We start from the raw sequence: 13069 nt of genomic DNA, 5'->3' as shown, positions 1-13069 counted from the left end.
AGTAGAATTAATGATCTAACAAAAAAATTTTGAGTAAATTATGTTCGTAGTCTCTAAACTAAATTAGATTTTTTTAAATGATCCATAAACTACAAAATCCTAAATTTAAGTCCCTCAACTATCTGAACCCCTTTAATGTTGCCCTCGGAGTGGATTCCGACCGTTTTCCCTCATCGAAAATTTGATGTGGCAAAATCTGATGCTGACGTAGGAAAATCACAGATGTAGCAAAAAATAATATTTTATTATTATTTTAATTTTTTTCATTCTTCTTCTTCTCTCTGTCCTTGCCTCCTCACCCCCTCACCCCCCCGGTTTGCCACCCGTGCACCCCCCCATCGGCCTGCCCCTTCGGCCCTCCTCTTCGGCACTTGGTGTTGGGAATAGTGTCCCAAAGCCAATCGTCAGCCTGTTGACGGTTGTGCTTATTTTTGTATATGTACATGAATTATGAATTAATAAAAATTATTTTGATATTTTTCATCACAAAATGTTTCATCTTCTAATGAACTCCTATATTGTGGTGAAGTCCTTAGGACTATTTAGACTCGATAAAGGAGGATTTATCGTTTAGTCCTTAAATCTGTTCGCGACCAAATGATACGTTGTTATCAAGGACGACAATGTTTATCAAGCATAGGTCGTTGTGTGCAATATATGTTGGTTGTCCTCTTAACCAATGAGTGTGGAGACACTGGTATGGCATACAGGTGAGATGTAAGGGTACATCTGCACTGAACATAACCGACTCCGGAGCTATTTCTGCTATCAAGATTTGCTTCGATGGAATATTGGTATAAATATCCCTCCGACCTGAGACCGCCACGGTGACTTGCAAGCAATTCACTGCACTTAGGCACTGGACTACCTGAATTTCTAATTCAGTGACGGAAGGCTGCTGGGTGTAGTCAAGTACTTGACTTGTCGGTGCGTGTGTCAAGATGGGATTGACCACTCCAGTTTAGGAGTTGTATACAGTCGTGTTTCAATTTAGCAAAACTTTGGCCGGGATAGTCCTTGTGAGGAGTCACAGGACTGTTTGAGTTGAGCACGATTCGGATGATCTGATCAGGGTTGACAGTTTAACCCTGAGTCATCCTAAACACAGGGGTCAAAAGGATGAATTATATAGTAACCATATTCATGTAGGTTCTGAGTGTTGCGATTGCGACTCTTCGACCTATCCGGACGTTGGGTACCATTGCTAGATGGTCACTTCAATTAGTACAGGAATTGGTTCCTGTGCTATCGGCTTAGGTTCGAACCTGCGGAGTCACACACATTAGAGGTTCCTATCTGATCTGATGGCTGGTGTAGAATCCTACATGTTTGGGACTCAGTGATCGAGAATCAAAATTTTTTGATCACGAGTTCTACACATTATGGGTACCGGGGTCAAGAGTCCCACTGGTTGGGACTTTTCGATCAGGGTTATATATCGATGAATTCTGATGCCCGATTGCCCATCGGATTTGGACTCAATATTTATGAGAGGTTTAATTAGTGATTTGATCGCTAATTAACTCAATTTGATTGAGTAATTATTTTTGGATCAAGTCTAATTGAATTGGATTCAGTTGGGTTTGACCCGATTAGGTTAAGAGTTGACCTAATCATCGAGATGGTTTGATCCCTGATTTGATCAGGGGTTGGGCTTAGTCAATTTTTGATTTGATTAGGATTTTATTGAGCCTAATTAAGCCTAATTAAGTTGGGTTTAAATTAGTCTAATTGGACCTAAATTATTTGGTTCAATTAGGTTGGTTTAAATAATTAAACCACCTTGACCCAATCTCCATGCGCCACCTTACTTCCATTGCACCCATTTGAATTCATGAGAAGGAACTTCTCATGAATTATTTCCTTATGCCAAGCCCTCTCCATGCCCCACTTTAATGTGCCATATAAATGGATAAGGATGATTGGTTAGCCATTCAAATTCAAAATAAAATTTGAATTTGAATGGGAAATCAATCTTTGCACCTTATCCCTTTTTTACATCCCATTTATTACATGAGAAAAGATTTCTCATGAAATCACTCCATGCATAATTTAAGCCACGCCTCATGCCTTTAGTGGATAAGGGATGGGTTGGTGTCCATTTGAATTCAAAATTTGATTTGAATTCAAATGTGCAATTACTCATGTTTATCCTTTCTTTTGGATAAGACGTTTGACGTTGTTATAAAAGGAGGAGAAGAGTGGGGCGTGCAAGAAGAAGATTTTTGGAGAAAAATTCTGGGATATGAAAAGTCTTATGCATGAGAAGGAAGTCCATATCCTTCCAAGAGAAAAAGAAAAAAAAAAAAAGAAAAGTGGGTGCAAAGTTTCCGATGAGTTCCCTAGAATTTTAGCCTGGGGTTCGAGAAGTGAAAAAGTGAGCTACGAGTGTTGTGAGCCCACAAAATTTTAGGAAGATCTTCAACATCCTCTCAAGCATATCTGTTGATAATCTGGAGCATTCAAAAAATCGACAGACATCGATCGAAGGAGTTCGATCAGCATCGACCGTCAAAAGGGCTCTACAACGAGCTAGCACTTGTGAGGAGTCGATCAGACCGAAAGCTTCATGTGGACGATCCACAGAGACCAGACATACTGTGTGACTATGTCACGATGATCAGACTCTCCCGACGGTGATCAGATTGCGGCGATCTACTACCCACACAAAGATATTGTATTCTGAACACATTACAGTAAAGTGTTTACTGTATGAATTTAAAATTCAAATTTAAATGAATGCATGCTATATATCATATTTAGATCCTAGTGTAGGATAAATTTATATTAATTAATTAGATTAATTAATATTTTTTCACTGTAAAATCATAATTTTGAAAAAAATTTAAAATTACCATTTTACCCCTGCACTGAATTTTTTCACAAATGGTATCAGAGTGGGTTCTTAGATATGATATATATATTTGCATCCGTAGATTAAGTTGTAATCTAAAATTTTAAATTTAAAATTAAAAATTAAAAATTTAAAATTTGAATTTTGAAAGTTGTTTAAAATTCAAAATTTAAAAATTTAAAATTTAAAATTTGAATTTTGAATTTTGAAATTTGAAATTTGAAATTTAAAATTCAAAAATTTGAAATTCAAAATTTGAAATTTGGTTGAAATTTTAAATTTGAAATTCAAAATTTAAAATTCAAAATTTAAAATTTAAAATTTGAAATTCAAAAATTTGAAATTTGTTTAAAATTTGAAATTCAAAATTTAAAATTTGAAATTTGAAATTTAAATTTTAAAATTGGTATATTTGGATATACTTGATCCAAGTAGCAAGTAATCGAATTGGGTTGGTTGCCATGGCCGTCTGGTCATAGGAGAAAAGTAGGGTTTAAAGGCCCTCTCCTCTCATTCGATGGGGTCTCCTATGGCGGTAGGGGTACCGCTGTAATTATATCCCATGCAGATGAAGCAGCGAAAGGAATTAAATGTAAAGGTTCAATTGTGAAATTTATCATGAATATGTTAGATTAGATCTAAAGGAATATTCATGATTTATTTTGATTGAGTTATTTTCTGTTATGTAATTAGCAATAGGATTGCTATTTATGAAATGTGCTGATCTATTTGTGAAATGAGTCAACATATTTGGTGAACAGAAAATAAAATCTTTCAAATTTGAAAATTATTTTTTAAATGTCAAATCCTGACCCATCAGCCCAAATACTTAATTAAAAGAATTAAGTATTGTCTAGTAGGTCTAGAATTATGAATTAAGACCTAAGACAATTGCATAAACTTGTGGATCAATGGGTTAGATGGATTAGGTCCATAATTGGGTTAGACCTAAGGTTAGCTTAAAGAAATGGACTAAATTAGAGTAATTGGTCAAATCTAATCAAAAGTTGAATTAGATTAGGTCAAGGATACTCTAGACTCAACTCCAATAGTTGTAGTTGAATGGGTCCATATCTTTAACTAGACCAAGATGGACTTAATTCATGGCTACGCGGTGGAATCCTATTTACTAAGTTGATCAAATTAAAATTAATAAACTGATTGGTGTCTAAGGTAAGTTTGGCAGTTTGACCAGTGGTTTTTAAGCGGGAGCTACTCGCAGTGATTCGATCTCTGACGAGTTAATGGCTTATCCCCACCACTGATCTCACTTACCTGGTCAACCTGGTGAATTAGGTTTTGATTAGATCACTTGGTGATTAGGGCTCACCCATGTCATTAGGTAAATCAGTTTGACTGATTTAGGTGCTCCTAATGCCAGCTTTAAGTAAATCTTTTTTAATCTGACTTGGTGAAGTCAGTGGGAGGATTGAAATTGGCTGGATATTTTTTTCTCATCTATCCTTTAATGAAATCCTCAAAAATTATTAGATCCCTAAAAATGATTAAGTTATATTGATAACTAAGTCATAGCCTCTCATTAAGTGAGTGATAATGAGTCCATTAGTTTAATAATCATTGGAGGCCCAAAGGCCTGGTGCTTATTGACTAATGGAATTATCATTCATAATATGATAATTTGGTTTGAGTCTTTCTGATGGTGGTCAGATTGGCCGGCCAAAGTCGGGCCTGATCATTTATTGATCCGATTCACCAAATCAAATCATGTTAATAGTTGGACCTAACCAGATCTTTTCAGTGGAGGCCAAAGCCTACTGATTAGGTTCTGGAGCAAAATCAATTACTAGAAGTTGTTTAGAGAAACAACTGGTTATGAACCTACCCATAGATGCACATGGGTTGACCAACCAAAGTTGGGCTCGTGTGTAGTCTGTGTGGATTCTAGTACCCACTAAGAAATTAAAATAATTTCTCGAATTGGAGGTTGAGGCTACCAATTCATAAAAATACTGGGAGAAACTTTAGACTAAAGTCTAAGTCTTTAGTATTTATAATTTATGTACTAATAGAGGTCTGATTTTCCTTTATGCAGCTATGGCCACTACCCTATCCCTCCGGTCATTATTAGATAATGACAAGCTCATGGGACCTAATTTCGATAGCTGGTATCGAAAATTAAAAATCATCCTTGAGCATGAGTGGATCCTTTATGTAGTAACAGATCCGGCACCTGAGGAGCCAGCCCCGAACGTTAGAGGGACGATCTGAGATACTTATCAGAAGTGGCTTAACGACCGCACCACCGTTCGGTGCATAATGCTGGCAGCAATGAATGATGAGTTCAGCCGCAGGTTCGAGAATGCCCATTCCCAGGAGATGCTTCAAATGTTGAATGACTCCTTTGGCACGTCTGACGATGTTGAAAGGCACAAAACTAGTTGTGCCATTTTCAATGCTCGGATGAGAGATGGAGCCTCAGTCACTGATCATGTACTGTACATGATCGAAATAATTGAGCGCCTAAGTAAAATGGGCTTTCCCTTGCACGAGCAGCTCGGTAAGGATGCAATTCTTAATTCATTGCCTAAGTCCTTCCTCCCCTTCCTTACTCATTTTCGGATGACAAAGCCTGCAATGAACTACCACGGTTTGTTGGGGTTGCTGCAGAACTTTGAGAAGGATCACCAGCTCCATAAGGAGTCGGTGAATGTTGTGGGAGGGTCTTCTTCTGGTCGTCGACCCTTTAAGAAAGGAAAGAAGAAGAACAAGAAGAAGAAGAATAAGAAGGTGCAGCTGCATGCTGGGACGTCTGCACAAGGTCAGACCAAGAAGCGCAAGCCCGACCAGAGCCAGGCGGAGTGCTTCTTTTGCAAGAAGCAGAGGCACTGAAAGAAGAACTGTCCTCTATACATTGCCTCCCTGGACCCGAACAGGCTGAAGAAGAAGCAAGGTACTTATATGATAACACCTTGCAATTTTTTTATTTGTGATACTACTGCCTGGGTATTGGATATCGAAAGCCTTTATCATATTTACAATTCGATGCAGGGTCTGCAGGTCAGTAGAAGATTTGATGAAGGTGATAGATTCCTGAACGTTGGAGATGGAAGCAAAGTTTTAGTTCTAGCATTAGGAATCATGAACCTTGTAATCAATTCTCGAAACGTAATTCTGAGTGAATGTCACTATTGTCCAAGCTTTTTATTAAATATTATTTCTGTAGGCCTTTTGGCCATGAACGGTTATCATTTTTTAATTAAAAAAAATGTTTGCAATATCATTTTGAATGGTGTTACAATATTTGTTGGATAACTTAATAATGAAATTTACTTTCTATCACAACCTGTTAATGTGGTTCAAACCTCCGATAAACACCCTAGAATAGATAATGTGTCAGAAGTCTACCTTTGGCACTGTAGGCTAGGTCATATCAATAAAAATAGGATAAACAGGTTGGCTCAAGAAGAAATTCTTAAAGTAGGTGATTGTGAATCACTTCCAACCTGTGAGTCCTGTCTTCTTGGTAAAATAACCAAGTCACCTTTTACTAAAAAAGGTGAGCGAGCTAGTGAACTATTGGCTCTGGTATATTTTGATGTATGTGGACCCATGAGCTCAAGTGCAAGAGGTGGATATTTCTACTTCATAACCTTCACAGACGACCTATCGAGGTATGGGTATGTCTATTTAATGAAGCATAAGTCGGAGTCGTTTGAAATGTTCAAACTATTCTGAAATGAGGTAGAAAAATAAACTGGAAAGTGTATTAAAACTCTTCGATCTGATCGAGGAGGTGAATACCTTTCTAATGATTTTCTGACATATCTTGGAGAGAATGAGATTCTCTCTCAGTGGACACCTCCTGGAACACCACAGCATAATGGTGTGTCTGAAAGGAGGAATCGGACCTTGTTGAACATGGTTCGATCCATGATGGGGTTTGCTGGTCTGCCGATCTTCTTCTGGGGATATGCGCTCGAATCAGCTTGTTACCTTCTAAATAGAGTTTCGAGTAAGTCTGTAACCAAAATGCCATATGAGATATGGATAAGACGTAAGCCAGTACTCTCGCACCTTAGGGTTTGGGGGTGTCCGGCTTATGTTAAACGTTTAATTACGGACAAGCTTCGACCTAGATCTGACAAGTGTAATTTTAGAGGGTACCCAAAAGAGACCAAAGGGTATTACTTCTACCTAGCTGATGAGCAAAAAGTGTTTGTCAGCCTTAAGGCAATCTTTTTGGAAAAGGAGTTCCTTGGTGAAGGGACTGTTGCCTCTAAGGTCGAACTTGACGAAGTTCGACAGGTAAAAAAATCGACACAAATTGCTGAACCTGAACTGGATTTGATTAGATCAGATCCGGAGCCCATTGTTCAAGCACCCTTAAGGCGATCTGGTAGAGTACCACGTCAACCGGACAGATACTATGGTTTCTTGATCCGGGATGATGATTCTATCGAACTTGATGAAAATGATGAGGATTCGATCACCTACATGGATGCAATGCAGAGACCCGACTCTGAGAAATGGCTAGAGGCCATGAAATCCGAAATAGAGTCCATGAAAGTCAACGATGTGTGGACATTGGTTGATCCACCCGAAGGAGTAAAACCCATAGGGTGTAAATGGGTCTTCAAGAGGAAAAGAGGCGCAGACGGAAAGGTGGAAACCTATAAAGTCCGTTTGGTTGCCAAGGAATATCATCAACGTTATGGTATAGACTATGACGAGATATTTTCTCCTGTGGCAATGCTCAAATCCATTCGGATTATGCTTGCGATAGCTGCCCATCTGGACTATGAAATCTGGCAGATGGATGTGAAGACAGCTTTCCTAAATGGAGAGCTGGATGAAGAGGTATATATGATACAACCTGAAGGATTCACATCCACAGATGAGTCTAAGGTGTGCAGGCTACAGAGGTCCATTTATGGATTTAAGCAGGCATCACGGAGTTGGAACATACATTTTGATAAGACGATCAAGACATATGGCTTCGTTAAGAACAGAGAAGAGCCATGCATTTATAAGTGGGCTAATGATCCAGTAGTAGTATTTCTTGTATTGTATGTGGATGACATTCTCTTAATCGAAAATGATGTCCCTGCATTATAGGGAATAAAGATTTGGCTATCGTCATAGTTCTCCATGAAGGATCTGGGAGAAGCTTCCTACATCCTAGGGATGAGAATCTATAGGGATAAATCTGAAAGGTTGCTTGATTTATCTCAGTCCACGTATATTGATACTATGCTGAAGAGGTTCAGCATGGAGAATTCCAAGAAAGGCTATCTTCCGATAGGCCATGAAATTTTTTTCTCGAAGAGGGATTGTCCGACAACACCTCAAGAGAGAGAGCGTATGGGTAGGATTCCATATGCTTCGGCAGTGAGATCTATCATGAACGCCATGACATGTAAACAACCAGATGTGGCATACTCACTAGGGGTAGTGAGTAGATACCAATCTGATCCAGGGGAGAATCACTGGAAGGTTGTTAAAACCATCCTGAAGTATTTAAGAAATACTAAAGACCAGTGGCTTGTTTATGGTGAATCAGACTTGAGACTTATAGGGTTTACAGACTCTAGTTTTCAGTCTGATCACGATGACAGCAAAAGTGTGTCGGAATTTATTTTTACCCTTAATGGTGGGGCTATCTGCTGGAAAAGTTCCAAGCAGCACACAGTGACTGATGCAGTTTGCGAGGTGGAGTATGTCGCTGCATCAGATGCTGCCAAAGAAGCAGTGTGGCTGAAAAAATTTATCACCGAGCTCGGAGTAGCACCCTTCCTTGTTGGTCCAGTTCTGCTCTACTGTGACAGCTCTGGAGCCATTGCTCAGGCGAATGAACCAAAGGCACACCAGCGGACGAAGCATATTCTGCGCCGCTACCATCTCATCCGAAAAATTATGGATCGAGGTGATGTCAATCTTCAGAAGATCGACGGAAAAGAGAACCTGACCGATCCATTCACTAAAGCCATTGCGGTGAAGGAGTTCGACAACTACAAGTCGAAGATGGGTATTAGATACTGCACCGATTGGCTTTAGGCCAAGTGGGAGATTGTTGGGAATAGTGTCCCAAAGCCAATCGTCAGCCTGTTGACGGTTGTGCTCATTTTTATATATGTACATGAATTATGAATTAATAAAAATTATTTTGATATTTTTCATCACAAAATGTTTCATCTTCTAATGAACTCCTATGTTGTGGTGAAGTCCTTAGGACTATTTAGACTCGACAAAGGACTATTTTTGTATAGGTCAGACACACTGTGTGGCTGCGTTGCGACGATCAGACTCTTCCGACGGTGATCAGATTGCGGCAATCTACTACCTGCACAAAGATATTGTGTTCTGAACACATTACAGTAAAGTGTTTACTGTTTGAATTTAAAATTCAAATTTAATTGAATGCATGCTATATATCATATTTAGATCCTAGTGTAGGGTAAATTTATGTTAATTAATTAGATTAATTAATATTTTTTTGCTGTAAAATCATAATTTTAAAAAAAATTTAAAATTACCATTTTACCTCTGTGCTGAATTTTCCCACACCTGGGGCTTCTGCCCCATCCCAGCGCACCCCTGCTCGCTTCAGTGCCGATGGGTTGTGCACTGGCACCCTCCAGCCCCGTTCCGCCCCCCTCCAAATCGATCGCCCCTCACCCTCCACCGCCAGCCCCCTTTTTCCTCCCTCGCCTCCTGTCGAGCCCCCTTCCCGCCATCGCCAACATCCCTGATCGATAGAGACCCCCCGACCCTCACCCCCTCAGCCGCGTGCCTCCTTTCCCAGCCCCCTGCCACCCATCCCTGCTCTCCTTGCCCTCACCTCCCATCGGTCTGCACTGTTGCCCTCCTCCCAATCATCATCGACATTGGCCTTTTCCTCTGACCTCTCTCAGGTGCTTTCCTTCCATAGATCTCTAAAAATAAAAATAAAATGAAAAAAAAATCCAACACAAAACCCCAGCGATCATCTAAGCTTCCCTGTTCCATCACTCCAAGCCTCCCACCCTGTTGAGCCGATGGGGGGGGGGGGCGCAGAACCCACTGATGGTGATGGGGTGGGGGGGCAGGGTGGGGTGCACCAGGGAGTGGAACCGCGGGGGCACACAGGGGTCGGGGTGGGGTCGGAGAGGGCACCAATGCGTAACTTGTTAGATGTATATCCCAGAAGCCAATCTGACTGACATATTTTTCTAGTCTAGGACATGATCCTTGCACTTAATCATAATTTTATACTAAATATGAATAATTATTTTAGAGTAATGTGTCCTAGAATCGTCCAACGAGTTAATGGTCAATGATATATATTCTCAAGAGTTAAAAACTTAAGATATGTGTCATTATAAATTAATTCTTAAACTGCTCCTAGTTGATGATCATCACGGAGACGGTGATTAATCCGATAAGATTGATGTATGGATCACCTCTCTTTGGATAGATGGATCTTGAGTCTTAGTGTGGGGACACTGGAGCAAGAGTATAGATGGTAGTTAGAGAACAACAGTACTGAGCATGATTAAGAATGAGAAGTCACTTAGATGTCTACTCACTCGTCAGTAACTATCTTGATGCTGTAGTTATGTGAGTAGTTCTTTGACCTGCGGTGTCTTGGCTGCTCATAGTAGGGTTGCCATAGTTTGACAACATATAAATATAGTCTCTAGCCATTTAGGATCTTACGGTATTCGTTTGCTGTAGTAGGTTTATTGTGGGAGTAGGAGTGCAGTTATAGAATCGGTCTTAGTAGTTGAGTAGTTTTATGCGATTTAAGAGGCTGAGTCCTTAAGTTTGTGGCCACAGCAGTGTGATAATAGAAATGAGTTTTCATAGGATTCATGATTGGACTTAAGCTAATTAAGTCTTGCATATGACGGATGCTTAGGATTTGATAAATTTTTATGACCTATTTTTTATTGAGACTTTTGATAGAAGAACTTGACACACGATAACTATACATAGGGATTTATCCTTCTGTTCTGCTGGATTGCCACTACATGCTACTAGGCATTACTGATGGATTGTGAAAACTCACTAGGATTATTTTCGGATCAACGATCCTTTTTGGGTTGAATTGAAATCATTTCAGTCCATTGAAAAAAGTTTCAATGATATTATAATAAAAATTTTGGTATGTCTCACTACTAGACAGAATAGAATTTGAAGGGTCATACACAAAAGGAGTACGATTGGATCATAATCAAATTATCAATTGGATTGATGGTTTGAATTAGAAACTGCTAATTATGTAAGGGTTACATATTTAGTAGCTGCTAATTATTTGCAAAGAAACTTAATTGCAGCAATACAATTAGGCTTAATTAAATTATGGATCAAATCTTAATTAATTTAAATCAAATTTAATTTAATTAGGCTTAACTTAATTTAAGACTAATTAAGATTTATAATCCAAGTAGGACTTGGATTCAAAGCCTAATAAAATTAGGTTTGACAGCATTTTGAATTTGATTTGAATTGGGTTCGAATCAGATTTGAATCACATCCAATTTAAAATCTAATCAATTTAGAAAGCCAAAAGCCGAACTTAACTGGGCGTCTCTCTCTTGTTTCACGTAGAAAGAGAGAGGGCGTGCATCCTTGTTAGCGTGCGTGAAAGAAAAAGCTATTAACACCCCACTTCTTTGGGACTCTATTGGGATTTATAATCCAAATAGGATGGGATTCAAAACCTATTAGGATTAGGTTTAACAGCTTTTCGAATTTGATTCGAATCAGGTTCGAATCAAACCCAATTTGAAACCCAATTAATTTAGAAAGCCGAAAGCCCAACTTAACTTGGCTTCTCTCTCTTGTTTCACATAGAAAGGGAGAGGGCACGCATCCTTGTTAGCGAGCATGAAAGAAAATTGGTGCCCCACTTCTCTAAGACTCTCTTTCCCTTTTTAACCGAATTTTTTTTTAAATTTGATTCAAGTAAGAAAGTAGATCAAATCCTTATCAGATATGGGGCGTGGGGAATCATTTTTGTGCAACAAAAAAAAAATAAGAAAGGAGATTGGCATGTGTGAAGAGTTTCTACGGGAGATTCCTTACAGCTAGTTTTCTTCTTAACGCCCCTTCTTGTGTTCTTCTTAACACCCCACCTCTTCCACATGCCTAAAAAAACAGAAAAATAGAGATTAGAGAGAGGGAAGAAGAAGGGAGAGAAAGGTTCTCATCCCTTTATGGCATCCTAGAAGCCATCTTCCTTGATTCAGTGCGAAAGGTTCCTGTAGCCTTTGTTCTCTTTCTAGATCTTAAAGGAGAAGTCTAGATCCAAACCAAGGAGCGAGGTCGATAAGGTGCTAGCACTCCAATGGCCTCGATGCTTCGATTAGACCATCTCCGTATGGATATCAGCAGAGGCCGGATGTGTGCGAGGCTCCAACAGAAATTTCAGACATCCGTCGAATCTAATTAAGAAGAAAGGACCGTGATTAAGATAATCATTCTTCTTCCCTGATTTTATTTTCAGATCGAAATATTTATTTCATGACATGTTTAAAATGGTCCCTTGGTGATTGTAGGATTAGATTCGAGCATGCTTTTGATTAAAATATTTTCAATCTTACTTTTTCGCTGCATATTTTCATGAGATGAAAAAACCTGCATGCTAATCATCTTGAAATCTAACACAACCTATCGGCACCGATGCTGGTGGGGGAGTGGCCAGAGGGGGTGCAGCGGGACAAGCGCCAAGGCAGGTGGGGGAGGGGGGTGTGTCAGGGCGGGTGGGGGTGCGGCCGGAGGGGTCAGTCGGGAGGAAGGAGAAGACTCCTTACAAGAGTCTTCTTCGTTCTTTTTTTTATGCTTTACGATTCGTGCGAGGATAGAGAAGAGAAGAAAAAGAATAATAATAATAATAATAATTTATTATTTTTTATCATATCTGTACTGGATTTTATCCACGTCAGCATCGAATTTTGCCACATCAGATTTTTGGTGAGAGAAAATGGCTGGAATCCACCCCAGGGACAATAATAAATAGATTCAAATAGCTAGGGTACTTAAGTTTAGAATTTTATAGTTTAGGAACCACTTAAAAAAATTTGACTTAATTTAGAGACTATGAACATAATTTATTCAAAATTTTAGATGGATGTATCATATTTTGTAGTGCCTGGAATGAATGAATCGAGTCTTCATTTGATATATTAGGTTAAAATTTTTCTTTTCTTTCTGCATAATTAATTAGTATCTAATTAGACAAGGTGTATTATCTGACGGAGCTGAAGTTTGTAC

At 39.1% G+C, this 13069-nt stretch overlaps 1 protein-coding gene across 1 annotated transcript in view; it reads left to right on the top strand.

Annotated features, from left to right (window-relative positions):
• LOC105045190 (uncharacterized) overlaps positions 1 to 13069 on the top strand; it is a 94549-nt gene that overhangs the window by 64461 nt on the left and 17019 nt on the right. The gene's annotated exons all lie outside the window — the stretch shown is intronic.

The sequence above is a fragment of the Elaeis guineensis genome, chromosome 5 (assembly GCF_000442705.2).
Source record: "Elaeis guineensis isolate ETL-2024a chromosome 5, EG11, whole genome shotgun sequence".
In the NCBI taxonomy this organism is placed as follows: Eukaryota; Viridiplantae; Streptophyta; class Magnoliopsida; order Arecales; family Arecaceae; genus Elaeis; species Elaeis guineensis.
Note: the sequence above shows the minus strand (reverse complement) of the source record. Positions and strands in the feature narration are given on the sequence as shown.